Source organism: Aptenodytes patagonicus, chromosome 3 (assembly GCF_965638725.1).
Source record: "Aptenodytes patagonicus chromosome 3, bAptPat1.pri.cur, whole genome shotgun sequence".
NCBI lineage: Eukaryota > Metazoa > Chordata > Aves > Sphenisciformes > Spheniscidae > Aptenodytes > Aptenodytes patagonicus.
Window position 1 is genome coordinate 99,309,653 of NC_134951.1, and position 17,024 is coordinate 99,326,676.

The window sequence follows — 17,024 nt, forward strand, 5'->3', positions numbered from 1 at the left end:
ATACGGGAAGCGTCCCACTGATAATGAGTTGTACAGTGAAATGGCCAAAGCCCACACTGACTAATCTTCAGCATCAGCTCTAGATTTCAGTATTTGTTTTGATCTGTTAAATAATACCAGTGCCTTACTGAAAGTACATTTGCAGACAGTTTAACAGCAATTAAACTCATATGTATCTCTCACATGGGAGCTCGGCTTCAGTGAATATGGTTTCAATAATCAAGTGGTATTTTGTTTACATGCCGTAATTATGGTATTAAAATCTATACACAAACCTCACTGGAGACATGATCTTTTAATGTATGGCAGTCTTTGCAACTGAGGTAAAAGGCGACAAGATGGATGTGGTGTGAGCGCCCATAAGATTAACCAACACCACGAGCACAGCTGAGCGGGGTCCCTGGCATCCAGCAAGACGGGCACGGCTTCCAGCTCTTCAGCTGAAAGCTACTAGACGGCTAGCTGTAATCCCTGAAAGATGAGCACTAGCGGGAGACCAGTTTGGGATGCTCTGTCACCCAACAGGGTCACAGCATGGATGAAGTATTTATCCTCGTAGCTGTGGCCGTAAGCTTCACACAACCAGGGCTCATATTTAGCATGAAGATGACGCTCCCCTCAAGCGACAGGATGTCGGATCCTGAATCTTAGCCCTTTAAAATTGCCTAGGGCTGCCAGAAAGGGCTCAGAGTTGCACAGGGGAATTTACCTTGTGGAGTAAAGCTTTTTGGAGAACCAGAGAGAATTTCAGAGAACCGACAAAGACAGTATGATTCAGCATCAATTGCCATAAATCAAGCACAAGTGGCTCAGTACTAGTTCTGGTTCAAAAGCCTTCAGCACCTCACTCTCTCTCTCTGGATTTGTATCTCCCACCTCGTGGCCGTCTTCTCCACCTGCAGTGTGAGCTTTTGGAGAAAGAAGGTCTGTCAATACCGAATGCCTGACCCAGAGTTTTATGTAGCAATTCAGAGCCAGCGCCCCAGTGAGGACAGCCAGCACATTTTTGCCTAGGTGATAATTAGTAAGAGATGGTGAGGAGAAGTATCTTGAGATCTTAAGTTTTCCCTCAGTTCTGAATGTGGACAACCCTGCCCCATTCCAGGGCAAAGTCAGATCACGATGCAATGAATAAACCTCTGTCTCTCCGCTGGAACTGGGGGAAATAGCTCAATGCAGGCAAGTAAAGGTGAAAAGAGGTCATATTTTTGTACTTTTAATCTCTCCACATCACAACCCATGCTTTTCCTGGCCACTCCCATCACCACCCCAGCCACGCTGCAGAAAGGAGTGACTGTAGACTGCCTGGTTGAGTGTCCTCCTCCAGCCTCAGCCCAGGGGTTTGGTGGAGAAGGTCAGTGTACAAGGCCTAAGTGAGGGGTGAAGCTCTGGGCAAACCCCCTGCATGGACGCAGGCAGACGGTCTCCCCGGTGGCACAGGTACATGCTGTGCCTGCCCATGGGCACCATTGCAGCCGGTGCCTGGGCACATCTTGCCAGGGACACATCAACCTCACCATGCCAGTGAGCTGGACACCACTGCTCAGGATCTCTGGGCTGTGTTGCACGACCAGCTGAGCAGGATCCAAATGACTGCTCCTCTCTTTAAAATCTGTGGCTACAAAGGAGAGTTAATTTCTTTGTCATATGTTGAGTCGATGACTTTCCTCCAAGCAGAGGAGTTGTGGGGAGAGAAACAGTCAGGGGCTGAGATTAAACGGTATCACCAGTAATAAAAGCGAAGCAGATTTGCATGTAGTGAGCTTTCTTTTCTGAGAGCCATGCCTGGATAATCTCAGTTTCTACCTAAGAGATAGCAGAGCTGTCAGGACATACTCCATGTGGCCACACAAGAAAACACAGACATGACCCCTTGGCTCTTAGGAACGAGTGTAAGGGGGAGGGGGAGAAAGCACTAGCAGGGGAAAAGAAAACAAAACCCAAATTCATACAGCAAACAAATGTAAGAGCTCCTATTTTTACTTAGTAATTTACACGCCTGGCCCCCTTCCTATTTCTTCCATTTTTAATCTACAACAAATATCTCTGAACTGTGCTGAGACAATAAATCTGGGCCCCTTTGAAGACCTTGGGCAGCAGTGCAATAACAATACACTTTATAAACTAAACATTTTAGAGATTCATTTTCCCTTTGATCTGCAGCATGGTACCTCCACTGCATACATACGCACACACCGACGCACATACACATTCTGCTGAACCCACCACGCTGCTGTCTGTTGTTCCCCTGCCACTGGCGATGGACATCAGAGAGGTCATAACTGGATGTGATATGCAATATACACCCTCACAGAGATGCGCATGCAAGCAAAGCCTTTTTGGTAAAAGAACACCATAAAAGATGTGACCACTCCAAAACTGGTAAACAATAGAATTTAAGGTCACAGTGGAAGAATTAATTGTTCAATGGTAGGGGCAGGAAGTGGTTGTAAGCAATTTTAGAGTTTGTTTATTTTTAAAGCACAGTGAGAGAAAAGGAAAGAAACTTTATTGCATGACATCTTTCTCGTATCCCCAGGGACCATCAGCGGGGTCACGTCCATGAGATCTACTATGCAGACTTCAGCCCCTGAACTAGCAGAGTAAGTGAGGGCAATAGCTATTTGTCATCCTTTGTGTAAGCCTCCTCCAGACACTTTGCCTTTGGGTTTCACAGACAATTGTTGACAGTGAAAAAATAACGAGGCATCGATCACTTCGCCACTCTAGTAGCTGTACATCTGAGTCCACGTGCCTCCCACAGCCATCGAGCTGAAGGAGTGCAAAGCATTTATGAACTACCTGTCACTCACTGGTGCATCACCCACCTACTTCCCAAATGCAGCTCCCCTGGGCCAGCAATATGGCTGTAGATTAGCAAGGAAGCATGACCTCTAAGCACAGCAATTTGGGGCAAGAAATAAAAAAATCCACAGGTCAAAGGAAGAGAGTGAAATCTGGTGTGAGAGGAATGCATGGCCCATGCTCAGATTTCCTGGCCATGGTGATGTGAAGTCCCCATTTCATCAGAGCAGTGTCCAGGAGTCAATATTCATAGCGCCCTGTAGCAGTAGGCTAGTGTGATCAATCCTGCTGAGCCAGTAAAGAGGTTGTCACATCTGGTGACACCCTGGCCTCTCCTCTGAGGACTTTCAACCAAGAGCTGACCTGGATTGAACCTCCTTGACTTACATGAACAGACAGGATCACAGCAGGAGCGAGGAGGTCCCTGAGCATATCGCCTAAGCTGCAAATAAATCAGCTGCAGCACTTGCTGTGTGATGTGTATGTTGGAGATCGAAGCATGGTGTTAAATCCTGGGGAACAGACAGAAGGTTGCTGCCTCTAATTCTTACTCATTTTCTTGATAATCCAGCCTCATGCTATCCTGCCATTCTGCAAGCGACGACTCAAATTCCGGAATACCAACTTCTACTGAAGGTGAAGAGTTCAGTTCTCATGCCTATAGGAAAGCCCACTCAAAGTGTGAGATGAGGTTAATTAAAGAAATGTTGTCTTCCTGAGTCTGAAGAGAGCCTGAAACAACAGCTCTGAGAGGTGGAAAAGTCTTTATTCCACATTAAGTTCCTAATTCTGGCACAACAATTTAAGTATCACTGTTTTACTAGCATTTTAGCAGAAATATCCAGCTTAGATGTCCATGCCAGGTCTTAAATAGTCTCCTACACTTTCCCTGCTGCCATATTGCCTGTTGTTCAATTGCCTGCTCAATTGCCTTTTGCTCGGTAACAAGATCTTCAGTTTCTTCCCTGTGATTTTTAACGGAGATACAGTTTGCCAGTGCATCAATCTGGTAGTGTGTCAAAACATGGACCCAGCCAAAGGAGCGAAGGGGGCCAGGGAGGAGAGAGAGGGAAGGATGCCCAAACTTTGTTCCAAAACTAAGACGCTTTTTGGTTTCATTCCTGCCACCTACGTCCAAAACGGTTGGCTTGTCACCAGGAGTTTTCCCCTTACTTGCTGCCTGCGGAAGAGCTGCACCAGGCACATACAGCCGTGGGGCCAGAGGAGCAGGGCAATAGCTGCAGCTTATTGAATCAACAGCGTCCTCCAACCCCTGCCCTCCAAAAAGCAAAGGAAGGACAAAAACCAATCATCTGATACAAATTAATTTCCTGGAAAGACTGCAGGGTGAGTTAAAAGCACACACGAGTGCACACATGCAGAGCCCAAACTCTGAAATCTGACCTGGCAGAAGCTGTAGCGGCAAGCCTGACACGGGGGCATCTGGAAAGCTCTCCATCCCCACAGGAGATGGATGCAAAATGTGCTGCCCCTTCGTTGGTTCGAGTCAGCAAGCGGAGGGAAGCACCGGTGTTTGGACAGATGCAGGTGGTGTGTGACAGGCAGAAGGGCTGAGCAAAACGCTGCATCCCCCACTGCCCATTATGGGTCCCTCCGTAATAATTTTCCAGGTTCCTTTTAGCCATCTCAAAAGGGCTTGCTCTCCAGCTGCTTCTCAGGTCCCCCTCACACTAGCCCTGCCCTGGTGCAACACAGCAGATGTCAGCGAGGACACCCCTGATTTGCTAGGGCATTCGCAAAACGTGATTCAGGCCCTGGATTGCCCTCTGATCCTTTGAAGAGGAGCTACAGACAGCAGTCTTAAATAAATACATTTCAGGCTTTTCCATCTTGCTTTCAGGGTCCAGAGAAGCGACAGTCTTCAGGGCCCAAACATTAAATTTTGCAGGCCAGGTGTACCCCAGTAGTGAACTACCCCTGAGAAACTGCAGAGAAAGTCCAGACTGTGATCTAGGTCTTTTAACCATCAGGACTGTCAAAGACAAGCTTCAGGCAACTCTCCCAACCAAAATCTGAAGATACTTCTTAAAATGTGTGATTTTTTTTTTAAAAAGGGTTGAGTTCTTTGTTTTGCTTTCTTGCTTTGTAGGCTACATGCAGGCTTTCCTCTCCCCTCAGGAGCCCTGTTGTCACTGCTTTTAGGACATGAGAGATGAGAGCCACGTGTAATCACAGTGCTCCAAGAGCTGGAGCCTAGGAGTATTCAAAGAGCAAACCCCGAGGGCTAGGAAAGGGGATGTAAGTTTGTCTCTGGTGTCTCAGGTCACATACTGCGGCTGGATGTACAGTGCCTGGGAGGGGTTGGGTGTGGCCAGTATTTTCCCGCAAACAATTAGTTCTGCTTTCAGACAGTTCACATGGAGAATAAGTATGGGACTAAACACTGGCTACATCCTCTGCGTGGCATAGAATTTAGGGGGATGTCACTTTTGACCCTCCCTGCTCACAGTTTGCTCCCCAGATGCCACCCCAGCACACCAAGCCATTGCACAGCAGTGACTAGATGTCACACAGCAAGGGTATGATGCCCACGAGCCCAAAGCAGACGTCAAAGTATCGTGGGCTGCTGCCACTGGAAACACCTAAGGGCATTCCCAGGTCCTGGCTGTCATTCTCTCTGTTCAGGATCAGAGGAGCTCAGAAATTAGGGCTGGAAAGGACCTCAGGAGGTTGTTTAGTCCAACACCGGTCCCAAGACAGTATCAGCTATCCCTTCGCTGCTCCTGACGTGTTTGTCCAACCTCTTCTTTAAGACACCTCCACTAATGGATTTCCACCACTCCCTTATGCGATCCGTTAGCAGGGATGACCTAGGACATGCTTAACAGCTTGGGAAGGGAACAGAGGAAGTAAACACTGGAGTGACTTTACTTTCCAGGCCGAGAGAAGAGAAGAAAGTCAAACAGAAGTAAGGAGAAGGATGGGAAAGCTGAGAGGAGCCCCAAAAATTCTGCAAAGATTTTGATTCATGTCTCCTTCAAACCTCCAAGAGCTACACAAAGCCCAATCCTCCTCTCATCACATCTGGAGGCCCAAGAGGCTTCCAGACGGTCTACAAATGAAGAGTCAGAGCCATGTCAGCACTCCACAAGGTCACATCACCACTGGGAGGTGATGCGTGAGAGCGTGACTGTAAAACCCCAGTCTTTGTCACACCCCAGCACTGACCCCAGGAGCAAGATCGTGTTGCAGAAGACAGTCACTGGCATGTGGCGCTACTCCCTCCCATTAAAACAGCCTCTTCAGGTTGTCAGATGTTGGTGGTGCCAATGCCAGGGCCTCGACACTGCAGCAGCTCTCTAGCAGTTGGCTTGTTTCAGTCCAAGGTTTCCAAGCGGTTACAGGCCTGTAATAGCTGAGCAACTCTGCTCGGTACACTTCGACATTACCACTACTGTTGATCTTGGCGTATTATTTATCCATCTTCCCAGCCATAAATTTCCTTCCTGGACTCCGTGAGTTGCTTTATAACCGCACTCTTTGCGCTGAGACTGAAAAGCCCTGGGGACAAGACCTTTGCCTCCCCGCTTTCTATTTAGGGCTATGCAGCTTTATGACACTAACAGAAAAAGTAACTTCCCAGATGACTTTGCAGCCAGCGCAGAAGTTTTTTGAAATGCTACTTTTTGGCTACTTAGAAGGTCACCGATAAGAGCAGGGATAAATCTCAAGCCCGAGCTGCTACCACATAGGGAGGAGGAGATCCTGGTAGCTTGCTTGCAAATACGACCTACAACAAACCGTAAAGTTTTTCCCCTGTTCTCCCAAACGGATCAGCATGAAAGTCCACCCCAGAGTCTCATTACTTGGCCTCTGTTTCACAAGTTTAAAGCTTTGGAGGAGGTGAGTAGCCCCACCGTATTATCACCAGAGGCTCAGCTGCCTGCACAGACCTTTGCAACAACCTTTGGGAGATCAAGCAAGACCAGGGTTTGCACTGCACGCGTTAACGCCTGTCTCTCAGAGAGGCCCAGAGCTCGCCAGGCTCCTGGCTCGTGCCAATGACCTCAGAAGGCATCTGATGACAGCATGGGCTAGCATCAGCTGGCTCACGCTCCGGTCCCCCTCCCAAAGTCAATCCTTCCTACCAGCCTTCTTGCTCTGGACCTCTGCGAGCAGTCTGCTGTGGGTCTCTTTTCATTGGGGTGAGTAAATTTGAACAATGCTTTCCATCCCTGCCTGCCTCGGCTCAGAGGGGTCCCTTGAGTGCGCCATGAAAGGAGAGGCACATCTGGGCTGGATTACAGGGTGGTGCAGTGGCTTTTATAGCTACAGATTCCTGCATATGTTTCTGAGCAGGATGTATATACTCATACATCAAAATGCAGAGAGCCCCCAGGGTTGAGGGCCTTCATTTACATGAGTGGTTCTTGGTTGCCCCCTCTTTGGAGGGCTCAGCTACGCACACCTTGGCGGGCTGGGGTCAGTGGGAGGAGATGCTCGGGGCTGCTGATAACCAGCTCTCCCACTGGCAGGGGGAATTGCTTTCTTTTGAGAGCAGAGGCCAAACGGAGGGAGTCATTTACACCATTGAGAAGTGGGTGTAACACCGTGATTTACTGGCGTATTACAACCGCATAGGCACTGACTTCGCATGGATAAGGACAACTGTGAAGAAAACAAGGGAGGAGGCAATGAGACTCAGAGTAAATCCACAGAGATCAATAACATTACATCAGATTTACGCCAGTTAGTAAACCAAAGGTTGCGGTCTGCTCTCCGCAGCATTGGTTTATCACAGCTGCAGATTTTACACCACAGTCACTGAAACCAGGATCTGTCCCCTGAGTTTTTAGAAATAACCTCTTTCTCTCAAAAATCTCTTCTTTAGCTATCCGTGGGTTGAGAAAAAGAGACAATGATATGTGGATGGAAAAGCAACAAAAAAGAACGAAATTAAAATTAAAACGCAGCAAGGCTCCAAAGAATTTACAGATGTCTCTCTTCTCCTTCCCCCCCGCTTCTCCGTGGTCAGCTGTAAATATTTATCTGGCAGGCTGCAGTGAAAGGCATGGCCCAAAACACTTAATCACAATTTCAGTGTGGCTGCCCTCCAGAGCGCCCCGAACTTGGGGGACGGTGGGTTTTTTCTTGCAGCTTTGTTTGTTAGAAGAAGGTACCTCCGTCCTTACATGGGCAAACAAGCGCTTTCAAAAGCGATTCATTACATCTCAAACATGCGCTGCTCAATGCTTTTCTTCCCCTTCTTTTTAGGATTTTTTTCTTTCTAAAGGGTCTGCTTTTCTTTTTTAACCCTGAGTGAGGGAGATGAACGAGCCCTGCCACCCCACCAACAGCAGCCCGGTGCCGATTGCCAGACAGAAGTGGTGAAAGGGGAAATGTGAAGTTGGACTGGATCAGTCAGGAGCTTTGGGAAATCTTCCCCAGAAGCAGAGGTATCATTATATTTCTGTAATTCACCCCAAAGTGTTTCACAAGTGTTGATGAGACACGACCCCATCTTCTCTGGCGAGGGCGGCTGTCTCTGGGGTGGAGCCTGGCAGCTCCTATGGGGCGCTTGGCTCCACTCACCAGAAATTTGGGACAAGTGGAAGCACTGCCAGAGGCTGGCAATTGTCGGGGCTTCAGTTTCGAGGATGCCCAGCAAGAAACACCATTGGTCCAGGGGTTCCTGTGCAGCAATAGGCTGCCCGTGAAATCAGGAGCAAATCCCATGGGACCAGGGATTTGCGAGCCTCGCTCCTTGATTTTCAGTCCAGCAGTGAGTCTGGCCTTCTGACTCTGATCTCCCCACAAGGGCTCTAAACCCTCTGTATTTGTACTTCTCTATACTGCTACTTATGTTTGTTCCTGCCATGGCAATGGACCGCTGCAGAAATTTCCTTTCTGGTTGTTCCCTAGATGGACCCTGTGTCCTCCCGACCCTTCACACCCCCACCATACCACACAGCCAGCGGCCAAAGCTGAGGATTACTACACTTAGGGTCGTGTTCAGAAACAAAGTCAAAACACTTCCAGCAAGTGCACTTAGCGTGGCTCCATTTGCCAAGAGCAGCTGCCTCCTCCTATGGTTTTGGTTAAGGGAATGGATTTTGTGTTTAAAGGGGGAAAAAATGAACAGCTTCCTCTGAACCTCTCTGCAAACACTTGCAAGTCTGGGCAGTGGGATGAACCCAGGCAAAGAAGGTGGGGACTAGCTTGGCCAGAGTCCCCTAGCTGAAAGACCAGCTGGACCTCCCTGGCTGGTGGTGTTTAGAGGTGTCAATGAAGGGTATGGGTCATTGCCTTCAGCTAGCACCAACATGACATGCAGGCTGCTCCTATTTTGTCCCGCTCAAACTATTCCTCCCTTTTTTCCTTTAGCTTCTTCCTGCCCCTTCCTCTCCGTTCAAATCCAGAGCAGTATCTAGGGCCCATAAATACCCAGCAAAACGTGGCTGTTGCTGACTTCCCTCAAAGGAGACATTGTCCTGCGCCTCTCCCGAGGGCTCACTCTCTGCTTTGATATGGAGGAGCTGGGAGAGGAGAAAGGGAGGACAGGACTATAACACACAAAGCTGTGGCCCCTGTGGGACCACCCTCAAGGTCTCCCCTAGGTTTGTTCCAGCCCCACAGCAGCTCAGAGGCTGGAGCGCCTAAAGAGGCAGCCAGTGTTCACTTCGTGTCACAGCTTCCAGCCTCCGTGACCAAAGCGTGGCAGAGTGAGTCTTCCTTGGGAGAGGAACTGTGATGTCCAACCAACAGCTCTGCTGCTACTTCACCATAATGATTATTGCCTCAGTCTCCAGCTGAAACATGAATTTATTTTGTTTTTGTAGTTCTTCACAATTTTCTGCAGGGAGCGGCACACTTTTTGACAAAGCAGAGCCATGCACGACATCACATTTTCTTATTGCCTCACCATTTATTGCCAAGTTGTTGGTTCACCACCTGATTATTTATCAGTCTGCCTTTATGCCTTCCTGGACAAGATTCACTTATTTTTTCCCTCCTTGCCAACGCTTCCAGTGGAAATGATGCTTTGTGGGTGCAAACGTGCAGAGTTTCTTGAGAAGCCAAGTCCACTTTTAGCAATGAGCTCATTTAGAGCAGGTGATCAGTAACCACAAACATAAATTGGTCTGAGGTTAATCTATTATTGTATCTGGCTCCTGCAATTTTTAACAGACTCTCAGAGCCTAGAGAGCTGTTAAAGACTCCTCCCTGTAAAATGTAAATATATGAGAATCTCAGCTTCCTTCAAAAAATAAACAACCCTGTAACTACCTTCTCTGCAGTAATTCTTGTGACCTTGCAATTGCGATGCAAAGGGAAGCTGAAAATGAGGCCCAGCTATATCTGAAAGTTTTAAAAACCAAAATAGAGGATACGTAATCAGACTCCAAACTGCACAGTTTTTAATCTCCTATTTTTTAAGCCAGTACTGTGAGATTTGGGGCCTTACTCAGGATTTTGAAATCTCTGGGGCTGGTCATGCTGGTAGCGGTTAACTGTGTGTGCTGACACCGATTACAGCGTTACTACCTGGGGGCTGTGGTATGCTCTGGGAGCTGCATCTCCTCTTAGGGCAGTCTTTTGCAAAAGGCTCTGTTTGCTTTGACCAAAATGGGCTGCTGGCTTTTTGTTGCACGTAGGGCACTGTACCATCAGCGATTTCCAGCCTCCCTGGTCCTGCCGCCCTCTGAGCCCACCCAGTTACTGCCCAGCATTGCACCCCAAAATCCCTGGAAGCGCCAGGCCCACCTTCTCCCCTTGTAATGTAATAAATGGCAGCACTCAGGGCCACGCAGGGAAAGGCTGCTTTTATGGCAGGGTGCCCGGTGCCTGGGAAGAGCCAGGGTGAAGGTGAGGGAAGGCTTTGCATTATCATCCCACCAGTGCAACGGGGACGGCCCCGGCAGCATCAGGCACCACCTTTGGGGAGGACGAAGCGGAGCTGGTGCTTTGTGTGCCCGTGCGGCCAGGACCCTGCTCACACCCCAGGGGGTTAACGCGGTATTGAGTTTACCCAGCTGTAATTCCCATCATCTGCTCTATAGTCGTTCCCCACGTCCCACCGGCAGGCGCTCAGGGTAGCTGGCTCATCCATCAGTCCCCGCTCTGTCGGGGCGGCCAGTTACTGCTGCCTTCATACCGCCGAGGCAGACCATGGCAGGGGTGGGGAGGGCATGGGGCGGGGAGAAATATTTTTTATACTGTGACTGCCGCCGAGCTGACAGCAGCCAGCCAGAGCCGGGTTTTCCCACGGTCTCTTCACCTTCCCATCAGTGCCAGGGGTGAGGTGCCAGTTTGGCCCCCGGCTGCTGGCCAGCTCTCAAGGGGTGGGGAGGCGGAAGGGGCTGCCCAGGCCCAGCTGGAGCTTCTCTGACCCAGACATCAAGCGCAATGCTGTTTTGGCGATGCACTTTGTCCTCCTGCTTTGTGAGCCAAGAGTTTATAAACCCGCAGGGAGAAGCACCTCCTCTTCCTCCCAGCACCGCCGGCCCTGCTTTCGGCCGCAGGCGCTGCTTCGCTGTGTGCCTCTGAGCTGCAGATGGGCCTCTGCTGCTCGCTCTTCCCTCTTGTCTTATTAAAGAAAAAAAAAGAAAAAAAGGAAAGAGAAATCAAGTGGCTCTTCGCTGTTTGCTTTTCCTCTCCAGGAACCGATTACACAGTGGGAGCAGCAGTTTGTTGCCCTGGCCAGTGCCACCCTCCTGCCCTTCCCTTTTTTGCCCCAGACTCAGCAAAGCGGCCGCTCCAGGCAAGTCCCTGAAGAGCAGGAGGCTCACATCGCCTGCGGGCACCACGGGGACCTGCCTGCCTGCCTGGGGGCAGCTCCACATGCTCTGTAACACACCGTCTTCAAGGGACATCCTGGGTTCGAGGCCATGTCAGCTCAGGCACGTCCCCATCTGCCCAGTGTTGATCTCAGGGTCTTTCTGCCCTTCGCAGACCCAGGGGCAAGTCCGCACTGGTGGCTGTGGTGGGACCCTTGGACGCAGACAGCATTGAGGAGAGGGATGGGACCTGTCCCTCTGTTCCCACTGTGGGCACTGCCGCATGTCCCCAACAGCCTGGCCCAGCCAAGCTCATGACGTGAAAGGATGACTTGAGCTACACCCTGTGTATTTCCATCCCTGCTCTTTCTGGCCCAAGCCCAGGAAGCCCAGATTATTTACCAGATACAAAGGGAGGGGACGGTGTGATTCAGAGATCAAGAGACTTTTCCTTTTTCAGAGGGAAGAAATACTACCCCGCTCTTTTGCAGTACATAAACTGTCCGGCTGTGCCAGCACCAAAAGAAAATGTGTTGTTCTCTTGTGTTACAGAGAAGCGTCGAGGCCAGGCCACCAACAGGCTCTGCATAGGAGGCATAGCCATCAGCCAAAGGCAATGCTGGCATCTCCAAAGCATGATGGGGGCTTCCAACCTGTACAAGTCTTAAAAGATGAGTTTCTGTGTGGCTATTGTAAGGAAAGGGTTAAAGCTTTGCCAGGCAGCTGCAAGATGCCATAGGAAGGTGGGATGAGGAGTTACCCAGACTGTGGTACCCAGCCTCTTGCAATTGCAAGCAACCACGCAGCAGGTGGCCCCAGCTGAGAAGACCGAAGTCTATGGCACGTGGCCAGACCATTTCCTGGCATCCTGCAACGAGCCCAAGAGCCTTGCTCAGCCTCACCTCCACAGAGCAGCAGCATCACTCATAGAGCAAAGGCCTGGTTGTGCAAGAAGCCCTTGGCAGCATTCCCAGCGCAGCACCAGGAGGTGACTTTGGTGGGCCACCCCGAAGTGCTGGGTCCCCTTGATTAGCTCGGATGGGAGGAGCTGGATGGAGCAGCTCTTGCTCCCTCCTGGCCTATGTTCCCAGGTTTGCTCTCAATCATGAGAGGGACTGGAGAGGTACAGAGGGACTCTCAGGTCTCATCCTGTGCACCCTGGACAGGGCTGCAGTCCAGGCTCCCATAGCTCAACCCACCGCTGGGCAAAGCCCTCCAACTGCCCCAGCTCCTTGCTCTGCTGAAGAACACCTATAACACATTTTGGCACATGGACAAAGCTCCTTGAAGGAGCGATGTCAAGTGTGAAGCCTGTCTAAATACCTTGTTCATGGTCATGCACTCAGACAGCACCGCCTGTGGGAAGAGGCACAAAGAGATTGGATTCCCATGACCCACTAATTATAGGACGTGTTCTTCTTTTAACTGGTGCTTCAGATGATCCTAGTTACCTGGGATCAATTTGGGTGATTAATCACTCTGCAGTATCTATCTCAAGCACCCTCGGTAGTGCAGACACTTTGGCCACCCACTTCCCTCACCATTTCAGCCACAGCTGCAAAGCCCAAGTCAGTCCTGGGTGGAAACTCAGACTGAAGACATTACCCTGGGATCTCCCGGGCCTGGCCCCCTGCGCCCCACATGCAGCCAGCACCGCGGCTCCTCAGGAAAAATTCCTTTCAGGCATCAGGAAAAACGTGATTTCCTTACCAGCCGTTCAAGAGCCTCGCTGCCACACGCAGTCTGCAAGCAGCCATGGGCAGCATGGGACAGCATCCACCTCTGAAGGAAAGCAATGCTCCTGGGGTGGGCAAGCGATGTGAGTCCTGCCAAGCACCCGCTGCCAGTGCTCTGTGGGGACTTCGTGTCAAGGTGCGTGCCCAAGCTGCTCGGCAGCGTGGGGAGGAGCCGTGCCTTGGCATTGCCCGGGCAGGGGAGCAGCTTGGTGACAAGCAGGAGATGGCAAGGAAACGTGAGGGGGAGCCGAGGCTCTGGGCAAAACCCATGCACAGTGTTAGACAGAGGTCGGCTGACACATTGCTGTGCCTGAGCTGCTGGCCGAGCTGCCCCGCAGCCAAGCCTAGACAGTCAGAGCCTCCCTCTCCCTGGCACCGAGGGAATCTGAGAGTTGGGAAATTTGGTAGCGAATACCTCGTTTATGGTCAAACAACCTTGGGAGTTAAGGAATCACACCCCGCACCTCGGAGGAAACCTGTTCCTTGCAGTGAGACCATCAAGACAGACTCTGGAGATCCAAGGCAAAGTCTTCGTGCAACCAACAGTTTCTCTAAGGACCTAAATGATTTGCTTACTCTGCTCTGTGTTTCTGCTCCAAAGTGAAGATCTTTCTTCTGTGCAGTACCACTGCCATTCAATAATAGCAAGAAAATTCAGTATTTTGGTGTGCGCGAGAAGTAAAATCCTATTTACCTCGGATATTGTGCTGTCTCCCAGAGGTAATCACAAGGATACAGTTTGTAGAGCACCACAGTACTGAAAGCCACAGAAATACCACTGCAGATAGAAAGGTTAGGTGATTTAATATGAACCATACGTGCTGCTCAGAGTTTTCTGAATAATCCAGCTTCTGCGTGTCCTTGCTGCATTACAGAAATGATGCATCGTCTCTTCTTTTCTTGGCTTCGTTACGGGGAATGAATCTCCCCCGAGACCGTAATTGCTTCAAATGCTCTCTGCTCTATTTATATTTGATTTTACCCAGTGGTTTCAAGCAATTCTGATCCTGAATGACTGTTGATCTAGGGCTGTACCCTGGCTAACATCTGCTTTGAAGGACTTGGGTGCAGGTCTGTTTGAATAACATTACACAGGGCAGAGAGGACTTGGCTCTTCAATTAAAGGCTTTATAATGATCCAGTCAATACAGTGTTTTTCTTCACAGGCAGAGGCATGTGACCATGATGGTTTTCGTATCTGTGGACACAATTTCAGGCTAATGTGTATCTTTCCACTATCTTTGTGTCGGGTCCTTGCCTTAGCCACTCTCTGCCTCAGTTTCCCCCTCACAAACTGGCCATAGCTCGCCTGGCTTGGGCCAGGGTGCAGCCAAAACCTTGATAACCTGCCGTGCCCTACCTAAAAAGGGATTTTTCCTTCCCTGACTGGTGGAAATATCCGCAGCAGGCACTGCTGCTGGCAGCCCTGGCATCCAGAGGTCAGCAGAGAGGGGCAGCATTGCTTGCTGCTTCTGGGCAGAGCAGAGGGGGGGAACATTCGTACCCTTCTCTGAGCTCACGGAGGCCCACTTCATGGCCAGGGCGAAGCGATGCCTTCTCTCTCTGCTGTCGCAAGGACAGAGGCATGGCTCGGTCTACGCAGTGGCAGAGGGTGGGGGGCAGGAGGAGCATGTAAAGCAGACAGATGGCTACACAGCCAGCCAGGTTATTACCAGAATAAATTGGGTAAATCGCAGGCTAAGCAGTTGCTCTCCCTGCGGTAGAAGAGGATCTGACACCGTGATTGAAAATTAGCAGCATCTCAGAGGCAATCATGGCTGGGAAGTTGCTGTGCTGGGAAGCTCCGCTCAACCGGGTGTTGCACTTGGACTGTGTTATTACTGCACTTTAAACCACAAGAACAAAATGTTTGGGACATGCTAATGACACCAGGAGAAACAGAAGCATTTTGATTTGGTAGTAATTGTTGTAATTATTTTCTACCAGAGCAGACATGAATATAATATAATGGGTCTGATTATTTATCAGCATTCAACACAAGAAAGAAAATAATGCCGGTAAATAGCAGAGGGTTTATTTTGGGGAACTGTTTAAAGCCAGGAAAGGACAAAACATCTCTCTTCAAAACAGGGCCTGCGGAGGCTCTGCGCTGAAGATCTGACAAAGGCCTTCAGGATTCAAAAGAGCTGTATATGATCGAGGTTTTGCCCTGCTGCGTTTGGCTTGGTTGCACTGCCTAAGGCCAGGTTTGCTGAGCAGCCTTCCATTGGGCAAGACCCTCGCCAACATCTTGCCAAATGTCACCCGTTGGCAATGAAACTGTCCAGGGTGGAAGACTCTGGCTATCCTTTTCAGAAAAATTTGGCAAAGATGCTTCAACCATTTCCAGGAGAGGCACATAGTTTTGTCTACATTAAAACTTCCTTGCTGTTAAGACTAATGTCTGAAACAAGGTGGCCAAGGAAGGAAAAGAGGACGAGAAAATTTGTGAGGGAAAAGAAATCACACCAAGACCCCAGCACCAAAGCCTCTGGGCTGGCTCAGTGCAGGGTCTTATAGGAACCTGAAACCGGGAGAGGGGGTAAAGAAACAGGGGAGGCCTGGAAAAAGACATGGTCAGGCATTCTGAGGAGAGGCATTCACGGAGGCCAGGGAAAAGAGGAGTAGGTCCAAGTGGACAAACAGGAGAGCTGTGGACACACAAGGACAGGTGTCACACCAGCAATACAGGGCACCACCGTCTCTCAGTGGGGAGCAAACACCTGTGAGACCCACCGGTGTAGCGTGCCAGTGTGCTTCGAGGCCACGCTACACCGAGGACAGATGCTGGCTAGCCTGTCTCGGGGTGTCTGCAGGACGTGCCAGGGTGAGGAGAGCAGAGCTCCCAGGGGACCCTTCAGTAGAAAGCAACTTTCCTCCTGCTGCGGATGGTGACCACTTTCCTTGCCAAAGGGGCTTTGTTGTCTCCGTTCATCTCCCCGCTTGGCACCCCGCTCTGATGGCACTTTCGGTTCCTCCACTCGTCTGACCTCGGAGCTACTATGCTGTGAACGTGTCAGATGGGAACATGCAATCAATGCTGGCCAACCCACTAACAGACCGAGCTATTATTACATCAGGCACTGATGTGAGCAGCCACAAAAAGGAAAACAGATTTTTGGGCTCCTCATGTGTCCGGAGCTATCTGCACATCCTGTCCCGGGTTAACTGAAAACATGTGGTCAAGTCCTGCCAGGCTGGCGTGCAGCTACAGCCGGAGCTAGCTCTCAAGGCATCTGCATCTTCTGTCTCCTCACTCCCTTTCTTGAATAAGCCCACTAAAATCTAGCCCAGGAAATGGTGAGATACTAACATGCTTAAATGTCCTCCTCGTCACTGATGTTACTTCTTCTGCAGAGCCTTGCTGTTTCAGCTGCGTCCTCTTTGGCTTGCTCACTCCCATGTGAGGGTTACCAATCGCTGGAGGACACTTCTTGCTTTCCTAACTCGTTCCTACAACCCAAAAGTATATTACATATATAATATACATATTGTAAGCCCGAGACAGTGCTCAAACCAAACTCACTTTGTTCCTATGGCACATGGACACCGGCCCGCCACCCGGTGCAGAGCTGACCCGCTGAGAAGGGGATGCTTCGGAAACCTGAGCCTGAGCTATGCCCTTGCGACCAGCCTCTGCACATAGCGACCACGGACGGTTCAGGCTCAGCCTGGCTGTGGCAAGGGACATGACAGATGCCAGGCAGCCCCAATGACCTGGGGTCCTCCTAGCAGGGCCCCAGCA